We start from the raw sequence: 27,318 nt of genomic DNA, 5'->3' as shown, positions 1-27,318 counted from the left end.
TATGGAGTGAAGAGATTAGAAGATATAATGTTAATCCCATATGAAATGATGAGCCTAACATAAATTGTGCATTATCACCATAGTTTTTTTTATGACAAGTAGTTAGCGTAATTAAATCGATATAGCAGTCTCATTATCGTCTGATCCTGCTCTCCAACATTTCTCTATAGATGTCTATAACTGCTTACACCATGAATTAGCAGTGAACAGAGTCTGATAGCTATCTTCTGTTCTGAAAAGAAAAGAAAAAAGAAACAGTCGTCGTATCTCGAGGGCCTCTTCTTCCCCAGCCTTACCGTCACCTGCACCACCATCTATGTCCGTCCTAACGCCCCTATTCCTTTCGACTTCCTCTCCCACATTGACCATACCTTCTCCTCCTACGTGATCACCGCCGACCTCAACATCCATAGTCGTTCCGCCACCCTGTTATGGCGGTGGCATCGGTCCTCTCCTCCAAGGCGACCTCATCCCCATTCCCCTGCACACCCGCCCCGAATCCAACTCCACTCCCAATGTCATCCTCTCCTCCCCTTACCTCCTTGGTCACATAACAGTGGATGTCCTGGACCCCATTGGTAGCGACTATCTCCCTGTCCTTCTCACTATTTCAGACAGTCGTCGCCCCCACCCCAACCCTCGTAATGACCCTCCCCTGAAGTACGTCCATGATTATTCCCGTGCAGACTGGAATGCCTACCGGGATACCCTCTCCACCCAGGACGATATCCACCCCTTCACCTACCACCACCCTGATGATATTACCCATGCCGCCTCCTTTCTCCAGCAGACCTTGTCTGAGGCCGTGGAGGCCCCCGTCCCTACTGTCGCCATCCACCCCCACAGGCCGTCCTCCTCCTCCGTGAAGCCCGCCTTCCTCCACACGCATGACCCGGACACACTACGACGCCACCGGCAACTCCAGCGACACATCCGAAACTTGCTCGTGGCTAAGAAACGTCGGGACTGGCGACAGACATGCACCCGTTTAAATGCTACCCTTCCTATAAACTCGTCCAAGTTCTGGTCAGCCTTCAGTTGCCTTACCGGAACTAAACCCTCCTCCTACTATCCTCTTCTCCATGATGATCACCCCTTCCCTGACACCCCTAGTAAGGCCAACCACTTTGCCTCCTACCTCTCTGATGTCTTTTCCACCGCCAACGATCCCCAGTTCGATTACTCCCTCTTCCCAGATGTCCGCGATCAAACTGACACCTCTGTCCCCCCCCTCGCACCTGGTTTCCAGTACTTGGACAACATGGCAGACACAGAACTTAATGCCCCTATCACTACACTGGATCTCATTGCTACACTCCACACAAAACGCAACACCGCTCCTGGTCACGATTGTGTCACCTACTGCCACCTTCATGAAGCTCCTGTCTTTTTCCTCTCCACCCTGGCCAGGCTCTACAATGTAGTCCTGTCCACCGGCTACTACCCCGACCTGTGGAAAACCTTCCGTATCCTGATGTTCGTTAAATGTGGTAAACCGCCGTCCGCTGTCTCCTCCTACTGCCCCATCAGCCTTACCTTGGTCTTCAGCAAGGTCCTGGAATCCATCCTCACCCGCCGCATCCACCAGTATCTCCACCAGCACCGCCTCCTTCCCATTACCCAGTGTGGCTTTCGGCCATCCTTCTCTTCTGATGACCTTCTCCTTCACCTCACTCATCTCCTTTCCGAACAGCTTAATTCCCGTCACTCCACTATCTTCCTCTCCCTGGACCTCGAACGTGCCTATGACTGTGTATGGCATTCCGGTCTCCTCTTCAAGCTCCAAACCTTCACCCTTCCTATTAACTATGTCTGTCTGATCAGCTCCTTTCTCTCCCAACCTCCTTCCTACGTCACCATCCATAACACAGATTCCTACACCTTTTTTCCCTCCACCGGTGTGCCCCAAGGCTCCATCCTCTCCCCCCTTCTGTACCTTTTGTATACGCCGGACATGCCGCTGCTATCCCCCCCCCCCCCCCCCCCCCCCCCCGTCCACCTTCTCCAGTCTGCTGATGACACCGTCTTCCTTGCCCTTGCCCCCACCCTGCAGCATTCGCAACACCTTCTCCAATCCCATCTTGACTGGTTCACTGCTTGGTGCAACCAGTGGTTGCTTAAGGTCAATCCCTCCAAAACCCAGGTGATCATTGTAGGCAAAACCACCTTTTCCTTCTGCCTCCTCGATTTCTATCTAACCATCTATGGCCGTCCTATCACCCTCACCCCCACCCTTAAGTACCTTGGCGTCACCCTCGACCATCGCCTCTCCAGAACCCCCCATCTCTGGACAATCCAAGCCAAGGCATGCTCCCGACTCCGTCTCCTCAAGCTCCTTTCCGGCTGCACGTGGTGTCTGGACCCTTCCACCATACTCCACACCTATAAATCCCTCATCCACCCTATCCTCTGTTACGCCCATCCTGCCTGGATCTCCGCCCCCCCCCCCTACCTTTCACAAATCCCTTCAGATCCTTGAACGCCATGCTCTCTGCCTCGCCTATCGCATCTGTCTCCCCTCCCCCACATGGATCCTGTACAACCTCATTCCGTTCCCCCACCTCCTCCTTTTCCTCAAACGGATACAGATCCTGTACACCTCCCGTAAACTCGATCCTCCTCACCCGCGGGTCTCTCCCATCCCCTCCTGCCCCCGTCTGCTGCCGCGCCTGTCCTTCCATGTTCCACCTGCTCTCCAACTCTCCACTCTCCCTACCCTCTCCCAAGGTGGCTTCCACCAGCTCCCTCTACCTGATGATGCCCTTCTCCCCTCCATCTACCCCTCCTACCAACTTAGATCCTCCCCTCCCACTTCCTGTGTTTTTCCCTTTGGGCACCCCGCCTCCCTTCTCTCTCCTGTTCCCTCTATCCGCCCTTCCTCCACCCCTCTTCCCCCGGGCTTCCCCTAACCCCCCTCCTCCCTTCCTTCCTGCCCAGCATCTCCCCTGCCCTTGGCATCTCTGCTCTCCCCTCTCCCTCCCCCACCCCTTCCCTCGTCTCTTGGCAGGTCCCCGGACTCGTACACGCTTAGTGGACTTTCGCGCGCCGGAGATCATCGCCTTGTGTTTTTGTGTGTGACGTCGTTCGTGCTCAAGTGTTCCAGTGTTTATTCGTTTGCGCTCCAACGTTCACGTGTGCCAATTGTCGTCTCTGTGTGTGTCCACGTGCCCGAACAATTTTATCTTGGACTCTACGCCCGTGAACGGCTCCGTGTATTTTAAAAGTGTATGTCTCCGTTTATATATCTACCCTGTTTTTTCTATGATTGTCTTCATTTCTATCTTTCGTTTTCTCTGTGGCCAAAGAGCGGCGTACTATGCCGCTAATGGCCTACCTGTAACAGGTATAAAAATAACAATAAAGGAAAAAAAATCTTGTCGTCAGTCTTGTGACTCGCTCTGAGGATGGCCGGACGATACGCGGCCGAAATATCAGTAGAGGAAATTTTATTTGCGTGGCTGCATGCCCGAAATTTAATGGATTATTCATTACGCCGCGAGAAGTAGAAAATGCACAACAAGTAAACCTTCTGTGTACTGTGTTAACTTGTTTGCTAATCATTTCTGATCCTGTCCAGCTTTCCTTCGGCGACAATTACCTCTTCTTACTATTGTGTACGAAGTCGTACAGAACATCGTCTTTTCTGTGTAAAGTCGTGGAAATTTTCCTTGAGTTCTGTCCAAACTATTGATATAACCAGGCATGGTACAGACCCACGACCTTCCGGCTCTTTTTAGCATTTATCGATTGATCAGGCACTCCACAACTCTTCTTAGTTTTAAACTGATCCAGCACTCCCCCATCTGGCAAAAAGGCACACACGGGCTTTAACGGTCGGCGATTAGCAAGTTTTCTGGTCACTTGTGAGTTACAGGTTGCTCAGAATTAGTTAACTGTTCGTTTTCAAAGTACGTAAGTTTGCGCTTTACTAGAATTAGCAGTCAAAAGTTTTGTTCAGGAAAGACTGCACTTTTAGTCTATTAGTTTCACTGTGTAGTGTGGCTTTGTTCTGGGTACACTGCTGAACAAATGTTTTCAACAGGTGAGTTAGTTGAATTCAGAACTTGCTTACGTGTTTACTACGTAACTGATGCACACTTAAGTTCCACGGAGTGAATTTTCAGTAAATTTTACTGATTTTCGTGAAGAGTGAGAGCGGCTTTGGCTCTGATCTGCTACTGCGTGAAGTTCACAAATCCTTCGGTTTACTGATTGCGTATGCATCACAACATCTCAGCATGATGCGGAGAATGGAAGTGCTTGCCACACGAAAACGTAAGTAAATACGAAAATAGGCGCGAAAACATTGCGAAAAACTAAATTACATCCTAGAAGATAGGTTAACTCCCAGCAAAAAACTTTTCTCATCATCATCGTTTGGTTGCAGATGACCAGCTACCTGTAATAATTAACACAAAAGTGATCCAGAAAATTCATGCTCACCAAATGTAAAGGTATTTACAAAAAGAAACGATATGTTGTTTGAACTAAAAATGCACATAATTTTTAATAATTTAACAAAAATGTTCACATTCCAGAATAAATACAAACGAAAGTCCACTGATGATAGCACAGTGGTGCCGAAACATGTTTGGGTACTGAGAAAAACGTTGTTTTGCGTAACTGGCGGACCTCACAGCCAAAAATTTCAACTGCAAATACGGCCGATACAAGGAGCTGCAAATCAAAAAGATGAATATACGACTGAGAAACTTTTCTTTTCGTTGTCTCTGAATCATGTATTCTTGCTGCAAAGGTACATCAATTTCTGTTTTTTTAAGGAAATATAGACGATCAATTACAGTGATTGCTCTTGTTGTCGCTTGCCGTTTTTCTAATCTTTCCAAAGTGCCTAACTTCCCAGTACAAATATTTATCTAACAGAGTAAATGAGTCTCCGAACACCTGAGATACGAGAGTACACGGGAAATTTCCTTTTTCCGCATTTTCTGGTCAGCCGTATCGCGCTGCGCCGCGCACGGCAAGAAACGACCCTCACCCCAAGCTGTACTTCGCAAATTCCGCATTTAAAGAATGAATGCGGCGTAAATGTGCCTTCCCACCCGCGCTGTAGGGCTCTTTGCATTATTCGGCAAGCACCGGGCTGCTAATGGCTGCGATAAAACTCATCGCAGCTCCAAGAACAATCTGCCAAAAACTGTTTGCTTCGATGTGGTACACTTGAAAATATCACCACGCAATAAAATGGCATTTTTCTCTCTATATTGTCTCCCGACACCTTAAAGCAATTCACGGATAGTCCGGAAGGCATTTGCTAGATAGTAAGAGCCTTTATTAGTTTATGTTCATGATCTCTTTCATACTGTCACTTGCAATTACTTTCTAGTAGTCTAATTACGTTCACCTTTCTCTCTGCGAAGAACAGTTGCTAAAAGAAGAAAAAGGGAATTTAAGTTACAGTATCCCGTGGACAATGAAGCCGTAAGAAGAGGAAGAGAAGCATGGATCACGAACAGGACAAGGGTGTTCAGCGAAGTGGATTATTTCTCTTTTGAACGAACCAACCGAATTCGCTTTTATCGATTTAGGGAAGCGACTTGAAAAATCTGAAAGGTACGACGGCGAGCTAAATGTTCAAATGTTCAAATGTGCGTGAAATCTTATGGGACTTAACTGCTAAGGTCATCAGTCCCTAAGCTTACACACTACTTAACCTAAATTATCCTAAGGACAAACACACACACGCCCGAGGGAGGACTCGAACCTCCGCCGGGACCAGCCGCACAGTCCACGACTGCAGCGCCTTAGACCGCTCGGCTAATCCCGTACGGCGACGCGAGCTAAATCCCACCTCTTCCTTTGCTTTACGTACTGCGGTCTGAGCAATTTTAGTAATGATCTGTCTTTCATCCTCTGAAGGTGCATTTCTGTTTACTTTTATTCCTACTTCCTACACGTATTGAATAATCGTGTGTAACAGTTCTAATTCTTCAGTTTATTCTTTTCCACTATTAACTTTACTAACCCATCAAAGAAACAGAAATAGAAATGTTCAGATCGGTTTTTAAGTGCCCTTTCTTTTATTATGCATTTACGAATATGAAAGACGTTTTACCTAGAGGTAAATAAGTTTCTTATTTGCACTGTTAATGTTCGTAAGGCGCACACCTTTCGTGGAGGGTCACAACGTCTGCCACTAATCTCTGCTGCAGCTTGGTATAGCTCAGTGACGAAGGGAGAGTGCGTTAAATAAATTAAATAAATACAATCAACATCAGATTCGGGTTATTCAGAAAATTACCTTTCATTTAAAATACATCTCGAGCTGATTAAATTGTTGCTTTACAAATAGTCGTAATTAATTATTCGCTATGAAACGAATTCTTACAGACGATATGAGAGCGTCATGGGCTTGCATATATAGTGAACTATGGGCTTGTGCGGGCTGATAAATTTTCTAGATCCTAATTTCATCAATTATACGAGGGTCATTCAATAATTGAAGACAAATTGGTCTGCGGAAAAACCGTTAGTAAGAGAAGTTTGGTACTTTTTTGCCTTTAAGTTGGCATCACTGGGATGAGCCCTGATGAGCTGATGTATCAACATTGATTTGTTTATAACCTCAAAAATACATTTCAAGATGGCGAGTCCGCTTGAAATGTCCACATTAGTTGAACAATTGAACAATATTCTGTTATTCGTTTCTTACTAGCTGAAGGCAAGAAACCAGTTAATATATACTGTACAATGTTAAGTTTATGGTGAAGGTTGTACGAACCATGCAAATTTTTACAAGAGAGTAGAGCTGTTCAAAAATGGTCGCTACTCAGTGACTGACGAACACCGTTCTGGCCGACCAGTTGCAATTTCAACTACCTCACTTGAAAGTCGAGTTGATGACATTATTCGTGCCGATCGCCATGTGACTGTGGAAATGATAGCTGATACGGTTCAAGTTAGTACCGGTACAGTTCATAACATTATCTCTAACAAACTGATGTACCACAAAACACGTGCAAGAAGGGTCCCAACGGAGTTGATGCGACGCACGAGGAAACAAGGTTGAGGGTGTGCACAGAGCTAAAGGAACGTTGTGAAAGGGAAGGTGAGCACTTCCTCAATAAAATTTTAACTTGTGATGAAACTTGGGTTCACTATTATGAGCCAGAATCAAAAAGACAAAGCATAGAGTGGACGCACACCAACTCACCTGTCAAGGAAAAAATTCAAAACCCAAGCATCAACAGGTAAAGTCATGTTGACAGTGTTTTGGGATGCTGAAGGTCCAGTTTTTTGTGATTATGTCGAAGAGGAGCGCACAATGAACAGCTAGTACTACTAGGATTTGCTTTTAAACAAGGTGAAGCCAGCCATGAGAAAGAGACGTCGTGGATCTCAGAGGAGAGATGTGATTGTCCATAAAGACAACACACGTCCTCATATTGCTCATCTAAACTATAAAACCATCGACAAAATAGGCTGGGAAGAACTGCCTCATCCCTCATACAGTCCTAGTATAGCACCTAGTGATTTCCATTTGTTTGGTGCACTGAAGGAGGCATTATGTGAGGTTCCAGGACAACGAGGACATAAAAAAGTCTGTGGGAAATTGGTTCAAACATCAAGATAAAGAGTTCTTTGCAGCCAGAATAAAAAAGCTTGTAGCCCGTTGGAACAAGTGCATAAATGTTCAAGGGGATTATGTGGAAAAGTAGAAAAGGTATTGCTTTGTAAAAACTAAACGGTTTTTTCTCCAGATGAATTTGCCTCTTTAATTATTGAATGACCCTCGTACAATAACGCAAGATGGCGAATATTGGCAAAGTCTAGCTAACTGTTAGTGCCCTCTGTTTTCGCAAAAGTTGTCGTCTCGTGTTCAGGAGTCCCAAACTCTGGGCCGCGCGCTTTGACCGTTGCACAAGGAAGCTCGGTAACCGAGCGCTAATTAGGTTGCTGTAGGCCCTTTTCATGTCGGCGAAGGTGACGGAAGACGCAATGATCGCTCCAGTTCTAACTGACAGAGTTCAACGCAGGAGCGAAGTTACGACGGCTGAGTTCGAGACCAACCGCCATCTTAGCGTTGATGAGTACACTCTGTGCAGCGTTTGCTGCCATGGGCCGTTCCGCTCACGAAGATGCAGGCAGTGAAATTCATTTCCGAGTTCAAATTCAGTAGCGTTCGTATACTCTAATAGTTCAGTACGCAATAGAGCGGGTGCTATTTAAGATAATACCGGAGCAGTTGTTTGAAGTGCCCTGCGCAGGCTACCGTTACCTCTCATGCTGGTGAATAAAGTTCTCTCTGGTTTCTCACAACGCACTGTCTCGTAGTTCAAGGGATGGACCGGTTTAACTTAATGATTTTCATACGACTGAATGTTTTATATTTTACATTCTTGTGCAGCAAGAAGCAGTAGGACCTCGGTTTCTTAAATGTACAGTTTTATTCTCGTATCAGGCTACCTCGCCAATTTATTATTATGTGTTACTGGAGGAACAATAGAGTACATTTTACCAGAACAGATACATTTTCTCTTGTCTGTAGTTTCTCTCTGTTGTTCTGTCCGTTATATTAATGAACCATCAACTGAACTCCTGCTGGAAGAGTAGTAGTTCGGTGACAGCCACGGTCGGGACGGCAGCCGACAGACGGGTGAATGACAAACCTCACCACTTGCACGGAAACAGAGAACTCGTTTGCACAAGTAATTATTTCTCTTTGAAGTAACCTTCTCTAGTATTCATGACATCATCTACAGCAACTAACAACATCTGCTTGTTCGCCATGTACGCAGAATTTCGTTAAGCTACATTTCATTTTTGAATGGTGTTGAAGTGAGAATACTCCAATGAATTTAGTCAACAATGCGTTGTATTTGGCAAAAGAAGATTTACCAAGATGGGATCTATTTGGTCTTCTTTTACTGTATACTCTGTGCCTACAGGAACCTCAGTATGTGCGACACTTGCGTTTTGTGTGTTTCAGCGAGCTTGTCTTAAGACGCATGTTAACACTTCATGGGATATTTTAAACAATGAAACTGGAATGCATGTAGACATCAAAGCGAACATGGTACTAAAAAAGTTTCTCTTTCAAACCATTTTAGTTGACGAATATCTTGGTGAATATGCTTCGGAACATATGAATATAACGTCAGCGTCAGGGAACTGGACAATCCAGCAGTCACCAACTCTCCGACGATCGTAAACATCTCAACCATCAGAAAACTTAAAAGAAATGTAAAAGCCTCACAGAAAAAATGCTCCCGCACTCCAATGGATCATTAATGACGTAGGGCAGACACCGGTTGGACGGGTGAGCAGAGTTATATCCGCCACTAGCCAGGATCCAATTTTGCACGGCTGAGAAGGGTCGTTAGGACTTCAGTTCCACTGTAGTTGTCCCTTCTGCGTGTTGGAGTTGGAGTCTGTATCAGTGATGGCCAAACAGTCGATGACGAGCTACTAGTAGCGGCGACATTTTCGGTACATCGCGTAACGTTTAGGTTGGCTAACCTGGATTGCTTCACTAAGGTCGGACCGCGCTCATTGCTACTATTGTTCGTTTCTCCCGCGAAATAATCATTGTCAGTCAAGAATACTACTATCTCAACCACATAGTGCGCTGTATACGCGTGGGGTTGTACACGTTATATTTTTTCTGTGTGTATCAGACGTTTGCTAACGTGGATAATTTGATTTAGACGTTGATACTAAGCTAAGTTTTTTCATTGATGGCGTGTTTAATCCTAGAACACCTTAGGTGACTCTTCGACACTCATTACGTCATATTTTCTTTTTTGTTAACCGTAGATATTTGTAATACATTTTCATCATTTACCTATTCTCTTAGCATCAATTTTGCTTCTATAAATGACAAGCAGTAGTATTTTATATTACTTCTAATACAGTACCTAAATTAATTTTTAAAAATATTCATGCTTTAACTCATTTCATTTTTTAATTTCTTTACTTCATTTATAGTTATTGTTAACTTTACATTTCTGCAATGTAATGATCCATTGTTGACTGATGTATGGTAGTCGCTTTGAGTTTTGGAAGTATCTGCTGGTTTCAGGGATTTCAGTGGTGAAGTCGGACTACATACCAAATTATGAAGATAAGGATGGTGAAGTCGATCATGCAGCTGTTGTCAGTGAAGAAAGTGATGTGAATGACTTAGCATAAGTAAGGAAACACAATGTAATAAAATATCAAGTTGAACAGTCATGCTCCCTTCTTTGAAAACTACTGTTAGCACCTACAGACGTATTTGAAATATACAGCTGTACAGTTTACTAACGACGAAGCCGAAAGGGTGCTTAAGGAAAAGAAGATTGAGAAAAGTTGAAGTCAATGCGATAGAGCACAAATAAGACCTCCGATTGGTCTTTTGATAACATCTGGTTATGTGAAATGTAGTGCTACTTCCTAAAATACATCGTACATAAAATTTAATTACTGAAGATGCTTCTAAACCTGACGTAATAAAGTACTACACCGAGACGAAAGGTGGAGCGGACTCATTAAAGCAGATGTTACCTAATCCTGCAAAAGAACAACAAGAACATGGCCCCTGACATTGTTCATTCACTTAGTCGATGTATGTGGAGTTGCAGCATAAGTAATGGTTTTGAATAAGGACCCGACATATCGCGTCAAGAAGGTGAAGCTTGGCGTCAGATTTTTCTTGACGAACCCGCTGAAGATGTGGTTCAACCACATATCAAAAGAGGGCCAAAATTAGGACTTCAGAAACCTGTTCTTCATTCTGTGAAAAGTGTTGTGCATAAACCTCAAGACTGCAGAGAAGAAGCATTGTTACCTGTCTGATCCTAAAAACGGAAGAATGTAGAAAACTATTTGTAGTAACTACAGAAGAAACGTACGTGGTTAGCATTCAATCTCTGTGGTGAAGTGAAACAGTTGCAAAACACTGTTATGTCTTCCTTTGCACGCTGTGTGGTTCTTTAGTAGATACAGGAGCGAGGTAACAGACGATGTTCGTGAGCAGACAAGTCAGATATTAATTTATTCTGCATCTAATATCATATAGTAACATTCGTTACTGTATTTTCAACGTAATTTGCTAACAGTAAATTTGAATGTAGAAACACATACAGACACGAAAGATTAAATCTGTCACTCTTCAGTTCAATGTCTGTTTGGAAGATGTCGAGCCCTGGCCACTATGAAAGTCTGCAAATGTTATTCAACTGTCAATCACACAAACTGGGATAAGTACACCGGCCGCTGGAGCTCCGGAGAGGGGATGCCTGCATCTCATTGGCAGCGACGTAATCGTTCGTAGCAGCGCCCTCGAGTCTTGGTGGCAGCTGTTGGAAACGCGCGCGTATTTGATAGTGCGGCCGACTGGGTATCTTTTCCAGAAATAAATTTTATCAGTATAATATAAAAATTTATATCAGACATACAGAATTTTTCCAGGGTGTATCATTCAGTCATACGTAGAGAATAAATAAAAATTATGTTACTTAACCACATTAAATGTTCATATTGATATTACTAAACGGTGCTAAAATACCATTTACTCATATTTTCACTGTTGTTAGTGAAACAATGACGTTATGAACAAAAAATACCTAAGAGTCCCGCAGACTCACCTCAGATGTGTACTGTGATAAATCAGCTTTGGTGTTCTAGGATTAAGCAAAAATAAAAACAATAAAAACTTCTTCTCGGTTTCTTACGAAATGGTAAACCGATTAGTTCTTTACCCAGGTAAAGGACAAATGCGTGCGTTTACTGTGCTATGCAAATGCGTCAGTTGGTAAGAAATGGAATGTCGAATGTCACTTCAAGACCGTTCCCATGGGGACTAAAAAGGATTTCCTACTGGATCCTGCTCCAAGAAAAAACGTAAAGCAGCTAAAATCCAAAGTTGACGGTCAGCAGTCAACTGTTTAAAGCCATTAGACAAGAACAACGCAGTAACAGAAGCGTTATTCCAAGTTTCAAAAATTATTGCGCAGAACAAGAAAACATACGATGCAGATTCATTATTCGATGGTTTCAGAAGGAAGATCTGATTAAAATTCAGTTTATATTTACTATAAACGTAGGTTTATAGGCAATAAACAAATGTAATGTTTTTTAAGAAGGTTACTATTTCTGTCCTGGTTTCTTTCGGTAACTGAAGTAGTATTTTAAAACGGTACAGTAGCTCAGAAGCTGCGCAAATTCGGCGACCGCTGTTCCATGTTACCAGTGGCGCACTACTAAACTCCTGGCCACAGAAGACGTTACAGTATGTTACAATGTCTAACAGCTGTAGCTAATGGAATCCTATAATCCTATTTTTATTTTATTTTCTTGGCTGTCTGGAGAAAGTCCTCAGAAATCTAGTGATTATCTTAGAGGGCATCAGTATCATAGGGAAGATGCTGGTATAGACGGCAACTCATCTCGTCTAATCAGTTAAATCCCAACAGGTCCTTAGCCACTCCTAAGTCACCAGTATATCATTTATTGTCATTATTAGTGACGATAACAGAATAAGTTGTCTAAAAAATGTCTTGCAAACAAGGCAAACTCCAGCATTGGTCATAAATTTGAATTTTTTCTTTTCTGTTGCACATTCATTTCAATCACAGAGTGATCATCCTTAGTGCAAGACTAAGTCCTTTGGACTCATTCAGTCATACACAAAATACAACTTCAGACACAGGTGTTTAACGTGAAGAGCATGACAACTAGCAGATAAGATTCTTGTCCGCTAGTTGACATGTTCTTCACGATAAACACCTGTGTTTGAAGTTGTATTTTGTGCACGATTGTGTGAGTACACAGGACTCAGTTTTATACCGAGGATGATCACTCTGTGATTGAAATCAATATGCGGTAATAATAATAATAATAATAATAATAATACGAATACGGTTTCAGATTTATACGACCAACGTTGGAGTGCCTCTTGTTTTCAATAAGACACTGTGCTAGCTGGTGGAGTGGGCTGTATTTACATGGAATGGACTGGTTCCTCTGGTCTAATTGAACCGATCATTCACCGGAAATGGTTATGTTCTGCCGCTTGGAGACCATTTCGAGCCATTCGTGGACTTCATGTTCCCAATCAATGATGGAATTTTTTATGGATGACAACGCGCCATGTCACCAGGCTATAGTCGTTCTCGGTTGGTTTTAAGAACATTCTGGACATTTCGAGAGTCCGCAGCTCGTGGTCGTGCGGTAGCGTTCTCGGTTCCCACGCCCGAGTTCCCGGGTTCGATTCCCGGCGGGGTCAGGGATTTTCTCTGCCTCGTGATGACTGGGTGTTGTGTGCCGTCCTTAGGTTAGTTAGGTTTAAGTAGTTCTAAGTTCTAGGGGACTGATGACCATAGATGTTAAGTCCCATAGTGCTCAGAGCCATTTGAACCATTTTTAGAACATTTCGAGTGAATGATTTGGTCATCTAGATTACTTAACATGAATCCCATCGAACATGTAAGGGATATAATTGAGAGGTCAGTTCGTGCACAAAATCCTGCAGTGGCAATACTTCCGCAATCATGGACAGCCATAGAGGCCGAATGGCTCAATATTTCTGCAGGGGACTGTCAACGAGCTGTTGAGTCCCTGCCACGTCGAGCTGCTGCACTACGCCGGGCAAAAGTAGGTCCGACACGACATTAGGAAGTATCCAATAACTTCTGTCACTGCTGTTCACGGTTTTTAACTGTAATGACTTATCATCATAATTAAAAAGTGGATGTATTGCTTCGGTAGTAACGCGCCAAGAAGTGATTAAGAACTCAGTGCATCCACTTGACTGATTTTAAGTAACTACAATAAGAGGTTAATCATGGCTTAACGTATTACTTCCGTAACAAGATATCAAATTTGTAGTTCTGATGATGCTACATTAGAGTCGAAACGGATTAACAGAAATATATCTGCCAAATGCGATCAAAACATTTATGAATAGATGGCTGTTTTTCAAATAGACCTCGTATTTTAATTTGAAATCATCAGATTTGTTACTTTTTCTTCGCTGTTTAGAATTTTTTTGTAATTCTTCTCATTAAAAACGTTAAATGTTTCTCTGAGGTTTCCAGAGCACAAAATGTGAAAAGAGTGCACCGTCATTGATTTATAACAATCCGCAGAGTACAATAATGGATCCGTTCATGTTAACAGCACTAGTAATAAACGATTAGTGTCCATCAAATAGTGAGGACGACGGTTCAATCCCGCGTCCGGCCATTCTGATTTAGGTTTTCCGTGATTTCCCTTAATCGCTCCAGGCAAATGCCGGGATAGTTCCTTTGAAAGGGCACGGCCGACTTCCTTCCCCGTCCTTCCCTAATCCGATGAGACCCATGACTTCGCTGTCTGGTCTCCTTCCCCAAAAGCAACCCAACAATCCATCAAATAGTGTTCGTCAAATGTTTCCAGCCAGAGAAATAAATGGGAAATGTTAAAATCAATGTTCGTGTCTTCTACAAAAATAAGAAACTATGGTTTAATATCGAGAATGATGATGCGGAAGAAGACGGAACGGTGATGGACGAAGTTGTTGATAAATCTGATTTCTCTCGTTAAGGCGACTGCTTCCATAGCAATGTACGTACACATATCTTGTAATGATCCGTAGGTGACTACTGATGATGATATCCACCACTAACTTAAGTGTTACAGAAATTGATAAATTACATTATTAAAAAAAACGATACTGTCGCAAATAAAACAGGAATTCCAGTCGTCAATTAGCCTGTAAGATATCGACAAAGAAGATAAAACACATTTATACTATATGCAGGGTATCCTTAGAGTGATGGGTTCAGTTTAGAACATGGCAGCGAAGCAGAGACAAACCAGTTGCCGAGCAGAAGTAATATCAATGCAGCTCACGAGTGGCGCTACGGGACAGTTGCTTGGTCTAACGCCACATAAAGAACAAGGCTTCACAGCTGTCTCAGAAGTAATGAGTGACTAAATTTTAACAGTCGCCCCCCCCCCCCCCCCTGCTGGCAATGCCTGCTTTTGGTAGGCAGTGACGTCACGTGCTGCAGCTGCACAGCTGCTGGACAGCGATCAGCCGACGTGACAGGCATTGGAAGATATTTGTGGTCATAGAAGATGTCTCGTGCACCTTCCTAACTGACATAAAATCTAATAAAATCTATTCTCCAGGTTTTGAGGTGCTGGAGGCTTTAGGAAGAAAAAAAGTTTTGAACATTTATGTGACACTTAAATTATGCTCGTGCTCTAGACTGCTATCGATGTTCTAACTGAAATGTATCTCAAACCGTGAGGGTTGTAGATCAAGAGTTTTTTTACAGTCTGTACCTCAGAGATGGAGATAGTGATGCGTAGATGAGAGCGGCAAGAGGAAGTATTTGGAGCATGTAGCCTTTAATCGTCGACAAATGACAAAAGGCATATCGTTTCCTGTTAATGCAATCTCTCAGAAACAACTGTTCTACAAAAATGATCTGTCATACGAACTACTTAAAACAATGCAGTAAATGTCATATACGCACGTAGAAGTACCTACTATTATGCAACTGTGCAACTTAAAGCTATGAGGAGTTTGTCTGTTCTAAACGGATATGTTACGACATTAAAAAAATGTGAACCAAGCAATACATCTTGAAATAAAGAGGAAACGCTTTTTTGATGCTCCCTAACAATTTTTATTTGCTCGCTAACAGCTTTCCAGCTTGTTAAGTCATCATCAAGTGACTACTGAGTATCATAACCGCAAATACAGTAAATCGTGGCAGACATGAGTATTAGGTGATGCAGCAGCGATGGTACTTAAAACTCGGTGCAGAAGTAATGACGTTTAAAACTTACGTTGATAATAAATACAAACTGCATACAAAAAGAAACTGTCACATTTAAAAAACGGATTTTGCTGTTGAACTTTTTTAGTGCTCTTATATATGTTTACATGAAAGTACTATACACATAGGGGGAAAATGGACAAACCGCTGATAGTAGAAGAAGCCGGAACTGGTTAGTGACCAAACAAAATTATTGTAGAACATCAAGAATGTGTGTATTTTTATTCTTATAATCATATACTACCTAACATTGACAGTGAAGTGAATGAATGTTAGTAAATTTTGTGTTCAGCATGTCGAAAATAGATATTTTAGTTGGGGGACGCTTTCATTGCTGTGCATTTGTTACCCTTTTCACGAAACGGGCAATTATTTGAACGAAATTAACATTGGTAGTAGAGGCCTTCGTCCATCACGTACTGGGTCCCCTAGGTTGCAGAAATTACTGGTTTCGGAATATCGTTTCCATACACAGAGGTTGGATAAAAATATGGTAACAACAAAAAGACTTTACCACGCCTAGTACAGTGTAGGAAACCCGGTGGAACTCAAAACAATTTCTATTTCATGCGGAATGGATAAATACACGTCCTGTTTGGTTTTCAAGGGAATCTTACACCATTCCTCCTGCAAAGCAGTGGCAAGTTGAGGTAAAGATGATGGAAGTGGATAATAAATACGAACCCTTCACTAAAAAGCGACCACAGATTATGGTGGCCAGGAATGATGCGAAAATTAATCCTCGTGCTCACAAAACAAGTCTTGGATGACATGAGATGTGTGAACAGGGATTCTGTCGTCTTGGAACACAGCAAACATTGTACCATGGAATAGATGTCATCAGTCAGTATGGTCATATAATCCTTTGCAGTAATCTGAACTTGTAGGGTAACCCTGGGGCCCGTGGAATACCACAATGTGGCTGTCCGTATCATCACCGCACCCTCGCCATGTTTGACTCTTGGGACGTAAACTCGGCTAGAAGTTGGAAACAGTGTGAAGCACTACTCAAACGACCAAATGACACTCTTCCATTGCTCAATACTCCGGGCTTTATGGCTTCAGCATCACATTTTCTGTTATGAGCATTTGCACCACTCATGTATGGTTTTGGAATTACAGCTCGCGCTGTCATTCGCCATATATGAAGCTGCCTTCGTGTTGGTTTGATGGTGTCAGGGTTCACAAATGCGACTTTCAGTTCTGCAGCGAATTTTACAGCTGTTACCGTCTTGTATTTCGTCACAATCTTCTTCAATGGCGACCCTCACGATCACTCAACACAGTTTCGCCAGCGTTGTGACTTAGCACATGATGTTTCTCCGCTACCCCTATGCCTCCTACAACACAAAACACTTCGGCTCCATTGGTTACGTAAGCAGCCACCGTAGGAGCACCAACAATTTGCCCACACTCCGACATAATGTACCCTCAGCCACACAAAACAAATCAAATGGCTCTAAGCACTAAGGGACTTGACAAAATGGTTCAAATGGCTCTGAGCACTATGCGACTTAAATTCTGAGGTCTTCAGTCGCCTAGAACTTAGAACTAATTAAACCTAACTAACCTAAGGAAATCACACACATCCATGCCCGAGACAGGATTCGAACCTGTGACCGTAGCGGTCGCTCGGCCCCAGACTGTAGCGCCTAGAACCACACGGCCACTCCGGCCGGCTGGGACTTGACATCTGAGGTCATCAACCCCCTAGACTCAGAACTAAGTAAACCTAACTAACCTAATGACATAACGCACATCCATGCCCGAGGCAGGATTCGAACCTGCGACCGTAGCAGCCGCGTGGTTCCGGACTGATCACAGCTACACAGTACACTGCTCTGACCACCAGTGGCAATTGCAGTATATTGAGGACATTGCACAGATGCCGTTCCTGCTCAGTTATAACATCGCAAACCTGGAAGCTTGGCTAGCATTTGCATTTTTCTTCAAGTGTGCACTTCTCGCCGTTTCTGTATTTTTGTCCATCCCCAGTACATCAGAATTTCCAGGAGCTTCTCGTAGCTAAGTTTCTCATCATCTACCTATATATATGCGACATTGCTATGATCCCAGTAGTTGTGAGTTTATCACTGACGGTAAAGACTGTGGTAACAACAGTGGAACAACACTTGAAACCGGAAAACTTGTGCATGCCTGTTTCTTAGAGTAAATGATCGTAAAGCGTGCAGCTCTGTTCGATACATTTTCTGCACACATTATGGTTTTATGCATGGATTACGAGTCATATTAGTGGCTCGTCATGTCGATCAGCAGTTACAAACATTCACTGTAGTTTAACTGTTAATTTTACTCAACTGCAGTATATTTAACGATCCCTCGTGACACTACCATTGTGGTTCAGGCACGTAACGTTTATGTGCGCGCAATTAAACCTATGGACAACGACGTGTGCGGTGAATTTTCGGCGGAACAATATGGCCGGTGTATTTAAAAATAGCTAGAGGCATGCATTATGTAAATGAAATGCAGGAAGCCATTAGGAAAATGAGAGGCTGCAAGGGGAGAGTAATAGCTGCATACTAGCAGATGTTTCCATAGCGAAGGGGAAAAAGTAAGGAAAAACTTGCTTCATATAGCACCAGAGAGTAAGTACGAGTATTAAATATACGAAAAAATTTATCGCCACTGTATAGAGTTTACAAAGGAAAAAAGAATGTGAACGCTAATAAACACTTGGTGTTAAACAACCTCTGACAATAAAGTTCGGGAAATAGTCCTGTGACATGAACATTGACGAACTATAAACTACAGTTACCTTACTGTCAATCGAAATAGTCACCTCCCATAACAATGCATCGCTGAGCTCTGCGATACACGTCCTGGAAACTTTGCAGGAAGTCTTGGGATGGTGTTCAAAAGCCACGTCATGTTTCGTTGGATGTCAGTAATATCGTCAAATCTCTTTCCTTTCACAGTGAGCTTGAGTTGAGGGAATAAACAGGAAAAAATCTGGAGGATTGAGATCCGGCGAGTATGGTGGATGTTCAAGTTGCACCACTCCCTTTTTGGCCAGGAACTGTTTGACGATATTGGCTGTGTGTGGGAGAACGTTGTAGTGAACACATTCTCCTCTTCCATAACTCCTCGCTAAGGATTTGTCGGACGAATTCACAGTTCATCTGTAGTTCATCCGCTATCATGCGCACAGTTAATCGACGGTCGTTCGTGATTAATGCCCTCACTTTCTCAATTTTTTCGTCACTGACGGCGATCAGCGTCAGAAACACTTTCCCGGCCTCCTCGAAAACGGGCGAACCACTCTCACACACGTGATCTCAGTAGTTATCGTACAGTATCGCGATTGTTCTCTGCCCTATGGTTGCCGAAGAAGTTCTTGCTGATATTTATGGAAGACAACAATTTCCATCTTCCAAAATCACTCAGAAAGTTAAGGAAACCTTCATCCCAGTTTCCTAGATTTTGGTTCACTGGTGCTTGAAATCTTTTGTCGCAAGTACATGAATCCTCGTGAAGTTTTGTAGGTGTTTCTAATAAGGCTTTTTACGAGACCCACATTAGGTAAAACGAAAGCAGACTTTTGTCCAGACAGTAGCTCATTCCCAACAGGTCATTTTCTCTCAAAATAATTGTGTTTTTTATGTCTCTGTTTTCCTGCTCGCACCAAAAGCACCAGCGCTTTTTATACCCTAACTGCATGCCGAAAAGAACTGCAATTATTTTAAGACCTCCACATGTACTCAATTTGTGTTTTTCTGACTATGTAGGTGGAAGCAGCAGTTTAAAGTTCTCCTAGGTTTCTGTCAGTTTAACTGCTCGAGCAATTGGAACAGAAGGAAAGTCATTCCCATTATGCAGAAGAACTACTTGTTGACTACTTTTTCTGGAATCTATGGAGTCCCGCGGTAGTAGAGTGTGGCTGCACAGAGCAGACGGTGGCTTGGCAGCTGGTCAGGCCCTGGTGCCGACCATGGAACTCCAGTCAGCCAGTAGGTGGCCCTCCAGCTGGAAGGCACAACTGTAAGAGAGAACTGGACTAAGGCGGAGGCAGTGCCTAGTAACAGCGGTCTGGATGAACCACGTCAGATCGATGACTGCCGTGAAGTATCTCTCAGAGTTGGCTGCATATGGTGACACGCACAGCATAGCTGACACGCGTAGTTCAGTTCTTATGGTGGCTTGTTCCACCCCTGTTTTGACAGGTTACCGTTCTTCATCATGTAGACCATAGAAACGGCACGGTGCCAGGCACCACGTGTGATAATCCTGATAACCGCTGCTAACGAACTTTGTTGTGTCGGCCACGAAGGAGCCCTGCCATCGGCGTCAAAGTTGGCCTAAGGATAACTCGTCTTGCTCTAAGGCGGCCATTTTTGCTGTGTCAGCGTGGCCCGCCTGTATATTCTTGAAGAAGAAAACATTTGCTGCTTCGCGTCTCCTTGGCCTGTCTAAGGCTTCTTGCGTCAACCCACAGGGACAGCCGGTTACAAATACCAAGCAGAGGTGCGACTTCCTGACAGCTGATTTAGAGATGTTCAGTTCGTCGCTCCATTGCAACTTGTGACAACAACAACAACAATGACACGCTACGGCCGCAGATCCACTACGTAACGCTGCCTGCTCACAACTGACTGATGGAATACACATCTGTTGTTTAGAATTGGTAATTGGAGCTGTCAACGTAGTTGCCGCTCGGACGACGCTTATAAGTCTGGAACATAATTAATCTCTTAATTTTTTGGATGGGCAATGTGCAAACACCTCAACGTTGAATTCTTTTATTCAGCGTGAGACCGACTACACCAAACATTCAGAAAGAGTAAATATGTCGAGAATACAGATGAAAATGTGAGAATTTTCTGACGAACCCAAATAACTGCATTTTTGTTTAGTGGAACTCTACAAGGTGTTTCAAAATTCCTGTTACAGACTTCTAGACGCTGCAGAGCGGGCTTAATAGATAAAGTTTTGATACGCAACCCACATCTGGAAGTTTGCCATTTGGATATGAAATAAGTTTTAAGATCGGATGACTTCCGAAACTCTCGCTTCACGGTACTCACACAAACAGATGAAGGTGCCGTCATCAGTGCCTGTTGTAATTACGACATCACACACCATCTTCGTCTGACTACAACAACGGCTGTGAGAAACTGGTACGTTTCCAACTAGCAGCGTTGACTGTGGTGCTCCAAGATGCACCGCTCTCTCAACCTCGAAGAGAATGTCCCTTGCCACATGGAAGGTAACTGGATGTTGAGTCCTCGAAGCACTTCCCAAGCTGAGAGCTCCTGTAGAGCGCACAGGTCAGAGCCTATTTTCTCCACTGCGCGTTTATCATGAAGTGGGGGATTTGAGAGTGCATCAATCTTCAAACTTATTTTACATCCAAATTGCAATTTCCAGAGATATATTCCATATTAAAACTATATACGAGGGTTGGAACTTTAATAGTGGCATCTATTTATTTGCACCTTGTACAAAATAGATACGTTTTTCAAAGTTTTACTGACCTTCAAAGTAGTCACCAGCATTGTGTATAACCCGTTGCCAGCGATGTGGAAGTCGTACGATACTCTTAGCAGTGCCAGTTGTGTTGATAGTTCGAGCGGCGCGGTCTATTGCACTATGAATTTGTAGCAATTCTGAAGTGAATGCCATGAAGTGTTTTCTTCAGTTTAGAAATCGAGTTAAACTTACGAGGGCTTAAGTCAGGGGAGTGCAGTAGGTGGTGTAACACTTAGCAGCCCCATCAGTCAAACAAATCAGTAACAGCTTGCACTGTACGTGCTTGAGCATTGTCCTGCAAAATGATGGTCAGGTCCCGCACGGTGTGGCCGAGAGCTTCAAGGCGCTTCAGTCTGGAACCGCGCTTCTGCTACGGTCGCAAATTGGAATCCTGCCTCGGTCATGGATGTGTGTGATGTCCTTAGGTTAGTTAGGTTTAAGTAGTTCTAAGTTCTAGGGGACTGATGACCTCAGATGTTAAGTCCCATAGTGCTCAGAGCCATTTGAATTGAACTACTCCTGAAAAGTGCTCTCCCGAAATTTCAATAGTAAATCTCTCCGTGATGCACAACATCTCTCTTTTAACGTCTGCCAGTGCAGTTTGTTTAACATCTCCGTAACGCTCTCTCACAAGCTAAACGATCCCGTGACGAAACGCGCCACTCTTCGTTGGATCTTCTCTAACTCTATCAGTCCTACGTGATAGGGATCCCAGATAGATGAATCGTACTCAAAAATCGGGTGAACAAGTGCCTTATAACCCATTTGTTTTGTGGATGAGTTACATTTCCTTGAGATTCTTCCGATAAATCTGAGTATGGTGTCTGCTTTTCCCACCATCTGTTTTATATGGTCATTCCACTTAAGGTCGCTCTGGATAGTTACGCCTACATATTTTACGCCAGTCGCTGTCCCAGCTGTTTGTCATCAATAGCGTAGCTGTACAGTAGTGGATTTCTTTTCGTATGTATGCGCAAGATGTTCCATTTATTTACGTGCAGGGTCAACTGTTTAACCAAATTGCTTTTAATTTCATTAAAGAAGAATAATAATTATTGCTTTTAGTTAATTAATTTGCCTCTCTTTAACTGTCTTCTGTAAGTACGAACTTTGTTGTAGAACCTCTCTCTTATTTACGTGTGGTAATAAAAAAAATTCACTTTCAAAAGAATTACGTACATTTAAGAATTACGTGAACTCATATTAGCTGATTAAGAATATTTAGTTGAGAATTAATTCCTTTACATAATTCGGCCTTGGCACACATTTTCTAAATGCAGTGGGTTTTTCTTTTGTTAAATATTTACTGAATTCTATACCGGCGTTAGCTATGGAACACAAGATTATCTCTATTAGCAGAAAATGGTTAATTATTGCCAAGCCGACATTTAATTATCACTGATCAAACCTACTTCGCTATACATTTAAGTTATTTGAAAGAACCAAAATTGTTAAATTTCAATGTTAACTAACATTAACTATCCGCCTACGAATGCACAAACGTATAATTAGTTTAAAATTCATCAGTCTCAGGATCACTGTAAAAGAAGAACAATTTCTTAATTCACTGTTAATTTTTATCTATCTGTTCCCGATTTACGGGTTTGGTTGATTCTTCCTTTAGCGGAACAATTTTTTAAATGTGCCGCCGCTGCAAATCGATCGGTCGCGGCACAGCCCAGCAACACCGCTAAAAATGCTGAAAATTCTTTAAAGAAATTTTATAGATGACATGGGCAAGCTAATTTACATTAATAATACACACTTTTGATAAATTCTGATATATTTAGATCAAACAATAATTGAACTCACATTAATTTGTAACGCCTCCTCTAATGGCGGCTAAATCTAGACAGAGACAAAAGAAGTCTACCTATTCATAAATCGCTTCGACACAGCTTCCTCTCGCATTCAGCTCTACACAGAGAAGACCAAAGAATACGCTGTACATGGTTCTTTTATACTACTGGTGACTATTAACATTTCTTTGTAATTTGACAATATTATTCTCCTCTGGCTAAATTTCACATCTCTGTTATCGCAGATACTGACACATTTCACAATCACATAATAAATATAGAAAAATTACTATCCTAAATACAGAGAGAATATTACTACAAAAATATTACGATAATAACAAATGTCTTTTACACAAAATTCAATAATATTTTTTGTTCAATAATTACGGTATATACAACTTGCTCAGAGCGGCTTATATGGTACAAATAAACTCTTGTTCATTAATAGCGTGAGTTTGCCAGGGAACGTTACATTCTTAAATGTACGTAATTCTTTTGAAAGTGAATTTTTTTTATTACCACACGTAAATAAGAGAGAGGTTCTGCCAGAGTCTGCACCGTTCATCAGTTCTCTGCAGGTCGTTCTGCAAATTCTTACTATCTTTTGGCGTTGCTATTTTAGTATAAACAACTGCATCATCAGCGAATAGCCTTAAAGAGCATCCGACGCTTTCTCCTAGATCACTTACACATATTGTGATCAGCAACGGTCCCATCACATTTCCCTGTGGTACTCCGGATATTACCTTTACCTCTGTCGATTTAGTTCCGTTAAGAGCGACGTGTTGAGTTCTATCTGCAAGAAAGTCTTGAACCCAATCGCTTGTAGTTTTTTCATTAAACGGCAATGCGGGACGGTGTCAAAAGCCTTACTGGAAAGGAACACGGCATCAGCCTGAGCGCCGTTGTCCATTGCACTGTGGATCTCATAGAGGAACAGAGCGAGCTGAATTTCTCAGAATCTCTGTTTGCGGAATCCATGTTGATTTTTATAGAGGAGCTGTTCATTGGCCAAAATGGTCATAATTCTTGAACATAGAACATGTTCCATAATTCTACAACAGATTGACGTCAGCGATATAGGTCTATAATTGTGTGAATCTATTTTACGGCCTTTCTTAAAAACGCGAATGGTGTGCGCTTTTTTCCAGTCGTTAGGTACCTTTCGTTTGCTTAAGCGATCTACGATAAATTACTGCTAGGAGCGAAGCAAGTTCTTTCGAATAATGTTTATAGAATCTTATAGGTATCTCATCTGGTCCTGAAGCCCTATACTTCTAAGCGATTGTAGCTGCTTTTCAATTCAGCGATCTGTTATCTCAATATCTACCATTTCGACGTTCGCACGACGATTGAAGGAGGGACAGTGTTACGATCTTCCGCGGTGAAACAACTTCGGAAGACCGAATTCAGTATTTCGCCTTCTCTCTGTTATCTTCCGTTTTGGTGCCGGTGTGACCGCTGAGAGAGTGAACAGATCATTTCGACCCACTTGCTGATTTTACAGACGACCAGGGTTTTACTCAGGTTGGTTGAGAACCTCTTACTTTCGAAATCATTGAACGCTTCTTTCATTGCTCTCCTTACGCTCATTTTCGCTTCGTTCATATTTTGTCTGTCAGCTAGGTCTTGAATCTCAGATGAAGTGCTCTTTGTTTACGCAGCGCTTTTCTAACACAGTTATTAAACCATGGTGGATCTTTCCCATCCCTTAAAACCTTACTCAGAACATATTTGTCTAGGACATATTGAACGATGCCTTTGAATTTTTTCGATTTGTTCTCCACATCTTCGTCCCCATCAGCGAATATTTGATGCTGACTGCTGAGATATTCTGAAATTTGTATCCTGTCACCCTTGCTGAGCAAATATATCTTCCTACCTTTCTTAACATTCCTTGTAGGACCCGTCGTCATAGGTGCTGTCGCAGCCTTATTATCACTGATACCTTCCTCTACGTTAACTGATGCGATAAGTTCTGGTCTGTTTGTTGCCAGGAGGTTTAAGACGTTATCCTCACGAGTTGGTTCTCTATCTGCTCATGGTAATTTTCGGACAAGACATCCAGAACCATGCCACACGGTTTCCGGTCTCTGGCACCAGTTTTGATGGCATAACACTCACAAGTGGCACTAGCAAGTGGAAGTCACCCCGTATCACAACGGCATGATCAGGAAAATTACTAATGATACTCTGCAAGCTCTGTCTGAAGCGCTCTACAACTACAGATCCTGACCCAGGTGGTCTACAAAAGCATCCGATCCCCATTTTTGACAGTTCTTTGATACTCAATTTCACCCGGATTAATTCACATACGAAATCCGCGAAAAACCTCGCTAGATATTATCGAATTTTTTACTGCAATAAACATGCCGCCACCATTGGCGATTAACCAATCGTTATGACAAACATTCCAGTCTGAACTTAGGATTTTGTTGTCATTGACGTCTGGCTTCAACTAGCTTTCTGTTCCCAGTACTATCTGTGCATTATAACATTCAATAAGCGATACTAATTCTGGGACCTTTCCTTGGATGCTCCAGCAGTTTACTAAAATCATATTAATCTTTCCTATCTCTGATCTGCGAGTAACAAGATTCTCTGAGGTCGCTGTGGCTGATTTAACAGGCAAATCGTGTTGGCTCCCAAGGGAGGGGTCCTCTAACCTACATAATATGCAGCAATATACAGACCACCTACTGGGGACACAGACATATTCATTAACCAATTATAAACACTGCTTAACATTCTTTTTACTGAAAGAGCCACTGTAGTTGTCTGTGGGGATTTCAACATAAATCTTATGAATGAAAGTAGGCTAAGAAATCAATTCCTAAATGTAACATGTAGTTTCAATCTGTTTCCACACATACACGAACCCACAAAAATAACATAAAATATAAACAGTCTTATAGATAATATATTTTCAAATATAAAAGGCGCAGTAGTAGAAGTAACAAATACTGATTGGGGATTATCAGACCATATTGCTCTTGTCCTCAAAATTTCCTTCAATGCCATTGCAAGTAAAACAGTGTACTTCATGTATAAAACAAAATTTTCCACTGAAAACTGTGTAGAATTTACAAATATCCTAACTAGTGAGTCCTGAGCTGAAGTTCTGTCCCTAACAAATACGAATGATACACATAATACTTTTTCTTCAATTTTCATGGGATATTTCGAAGTGTGCTTTCCAAAGAAACTGTCAACAAGCACATCACATCACAATACAAAGCCAAGTTCCTGGATCACAGCTGGTATCATAATTTCTTATGGAACCATAAAGAGACTAAATTCGAAACTGAAGGCATCTACTGATCCAGAGTTCATAGAATATGTTAAGAATTACAAGAGGGTATGTCGAAAAGTAATTGCCAAGGCAAAATTTAAGAATAATAACAACTAAATAAGACAGTCTGATAACAAATCAAAAGCCATATGGGGTATTGTGAAGATTGAAACAGGAAAGAGATGCGAAGAACAGGATATCATTCTCAAAAACACACAAAATGTCAATATTAAAAAAACAAGATTTGCCAAATTACATCAACAATTATTTCATAAATGCAACAACTTCATTAAGCTCGAAATTTACAAACCAAGAGAAACCTGAAATTCCAAAAGCTGCTAGTAGCATGAGGATAGATCCAACAGATGAACATGGAGTGTTCAAAGTAATAAAAAGCTTGAAAACTAAAATGTCAGCAGGAGTAGATGAGGTGCCTGTTTATATCATAACAATGACAGCTGCACAAATCGCAAGGCCCTTGACATACATAGCCGACTTATCATTTAGTGAAGGAGTATTTTCAGAAAAGATGAATATGTCAAAAGTGAAGCCATTATTCAAAAACGGCGACAAGCATAAGGTAGAAAACTATCGGCCAATATCCCTCGTTCCAGCATTTTCCAAAATAATAGAAAAATTAATGAAGCACAGAATCAACAAATATCTAAATGACCATAAGTTACTAAATAGAAATCAGCACAGCTTCCAGGCAGGTAAAAATACAGAAACAGAAATAATGTGCTACACTGAACAAATAATCGAAAATCTAGAAAAAGACAACAGCTTAGTAGGAATAAATTTAGATCCGTCCACATTATCTGACACTGTCAATCATGGCATTCTTATAGAAAAACTGAAAGCATTAAGTATTCATGGGACAAGGAAGAAGTGGCTTGAATCATACTCACAAAACAGAACCAGATTGTAAGTCAGTATTCTGGGTCCCTTATTGTTCCTTGTGTAT

Source organism: Schistocerca americana, chromosome 6, assembly GCF_021461395.2.
Source record: "Schistocerca americana isolate TAMUIC-IGC-003095 chromosome 6, iqSchAmer2.1, whole genome shotgun sequence".
In the NCBI taxonomy this organism is placed as follows: domain Eukaryota; kingdom Metazoa; phylum Arthropoda; class Insecta; order Orthoptera; family Acrididae; genus Schistocerca; species Schistocerca americana.
The sequence above is the reverse complement of the archived record's forward strand: the minus strand, read 5'-3'. Positions refer to the sequence as shown.